Source organism: Montipora foliosa, chromosome 6, assembly GCF_036669935.1.
Source record: "Montipora foliosa isolate CH-2021 chromosome 6, ASM3666993v2, whole genome shotgun sequence".
NCBI lineage: Eukaryota > Metazoa > Cnidaria > Anthozoa > Scleractinia > Acroporidae > Montipora > Montipora foliosa.
In genome coordinates, this window is record NC_090874.1 from 100,001 (window position 1) to 102,500 (window position 2,500).

At 38.8% G+C, this 2,500-nt stretch overlaps 1 protein-coding gene and 1 pseudogene across 2 annotated transcripts in view; one reads left to right on the top strand and one right to left on the bottom strand.

Annotated features, from left to right (window-relative positions):
• The window catches only part of LOC138006857 (uncharacterized), a 3,809-nt pseudogene extending 3,075 nt beyond the window's left edge, over positions 1-734 (top strand).
• Positions 1-2,500, bottom strand: part of LOC138006178 (uncharacterized) — a 69,545-nt gene that overhangs the window by 29,518 nt on the left and 37,527 nt on the right. The gene's annotated exons all lie outside the window — the stretch shown is intronic.

Consider the following 2,500-nt stretch of genomic DNA (forward strand, 5'->3'; position numbering starts at 1 on the left):
AATTAAAGAAACCCTGTCAGCCATAGGCATAGATTCGAAAGGCTTCAGCACTCATAGTCTCAGGGCTGGTGGAGCGACTTTTATAGCCAAAAATCTACCTAGATCTGATGGCTCCGACAGATTACTTATGCTCCACGGTCGCTGGAGATCTGAACAAGCTAAGAATATGTACGTTAAAGAGCCTTTAGAAAGTAGATTGCAGTTAACAAGATTTTTTCCCTCGTTTTAGACTCTAGTTCTTTGTTGCCTCATTGCTTGGCATATTTTGCTAGTCTAGTACGACCTGTATCTGTTATCTATATCTGTTTCTTAGTTTTCTGACAGTGTTTTTTCAGTTTTCATGGACAGTCTTTTCTTTACGCTAATTTTGTAAATTTATTTCCTTTTTTCATTCTTGTATGCTTTTTTTAAGTATAGAAATAAGCTTACATAATTTTGTCACATATATTGTGAAGTTTGGTTGTACTTCAGGCAAGTGTTCGCACTCTGCCTGTCTGCCTGCCTTTATTCTTTAGCGCGTTTTTTCTTGTATTTATCCTTTTCTTCAATACTTCATTGTAATTCACATCTTAGATGCCATTAAAACTACCGCCGGGCAAGTGTTTGCACTCTGCCTGCCTTTACCTTGTTGTAGTGTGTTTTATGCGTCAGCATACTGGAGAAGGAAAATTATTTTCCTTCGTACGAACGCAGTGAGAAAGACGGAAAGTGTAGTTAACCGAAGCGTAAAATAAAAGCTAAAATTCTACGAGAGTGCTTAGGCCTAATCACCGTGAAGCGAATGTTTACTAGGCTTAATCAATAGACGAATGCTTTCTTCTTCACACGATCTCGTGAAAAGTGCAGTTAACCGAACCGCAAAATAAAAGCTAAAATTTTACGAGAGTGCTTAGGCCTGATCACTGAAACGAGCGCTTAGGCTTAATCAGTAAACGAGTGCTTTCTTCAAAATGGCAGGGTATTCTGCAGTTAAGCCAAAAAAAAAGGTTCGCAGTTCACATATCTCATAACTTATGATATTTTCACTTTCAAAGTGTGGTTTGGAAATAAATTACATCGTTCGATAACGGAAAGTCCTTTATTGTGCTATTGGTTTCTATAAAGAGACGAATGAACAGAGAATGAAAACGTTTTTATCTGAACAACCTGCAACAAACAGAAACAAGGATTCAAATGATTAAATTGTAAACGACTTCAAACTCACCGTCGTCCATTTTGCACGCCCAAACCCGACGCAGATCTGTGCATGCACGTGGATTTACCGCTGGACAAAAAAACTGTGGAAAATCAGGACTGGGCGACCGGGCCACCGGGCCGTGGCGGGCCGTGGGCCGCTGGCCTGCTTTTAGCAAAACCCCATTTTCACCAAAGAATACTTCATTTCCTTGATTGTAGTCAGCACATACTGTTCTTGTCGAGTCAATGACTTCAAATATTGTAGGACCCTGAGTTTCCTCCAAATCATTTGCTTGTCTTATTATATAATCAGTAGAATATAAATATTGTAGAACGTCATTTGTGTGAACCAACATTTCACTTCGTTCCACATTTTGTATCGCCCAACCACTTCTTTCAACGTTGGGAAGTAAAACACATTAAAATACAACATCTTAAACGTAATTTTCCAAAATCGTCCCCTCAGACGTGACAAAACAGCCTTTGTCTTAACAAAGTTGTCATGACTGCCAATCCGATATCGTTCAATTGACGTTGAACCCGAATGATATATTGTCGAACTATCGAGGAGCGAGAGAAATTTGCGATCCATTATTCTTTTCTCAGCGTCTATTTCGGGCTGTATCAGTGAATTTTTAGTACCTATTTCAGTGCTATAAAGTGCTTCCTCAGTGAGGATCAAGCCGAATGAATTTTAGCTTGCGTAAGCGTAAAAGCTTCTTTTGAACTGAAGTGCAAAATGCACAGGCGGCATTGACTTCGTGCTGTAAAGGCTACGCTTACGCTGGTTAGTGTCAATCTAAGAATTGCTGTAATGATGAAAAACTGCAGGAACAGCTGAAAATAGTAAGCTTGATATTAAAAAAAAAAAACCGCTAACAACATGCGTACCGGAATTTCGAGGCTATCGAAATTCATAAGATTTAAAACTTACTTTACACCGTAGTCGGTTGCAAATTTAACCTTATCTACGATGGTTGATAACAAATTGATACGATAAAGCTAAAAAATAAAAAACAGCTAAAGAATGAAATTTACCTTCGAAACACCGACAATGTATACCAGAAACAAAAGTAGGTCCGCAATGCGTACTTGGGGTCTTATGCTTAGTTTAACTCCACTCAGCCCACCATGCGTCCATGCGTGATTGGTTGAAAATTTGCCATAACAATGCAGCAGTGAAATGGGTTCCTTCAGTATGCTTCAAATTTCAATACCTGTTCAGAATTTTGCATCGATGACTTGTCGCTAATATTTCTCTTATTGCCATTTGCACAGTTTAGACAACTTTTGGTGCACACTACATCATCTGTATCAGCTATTT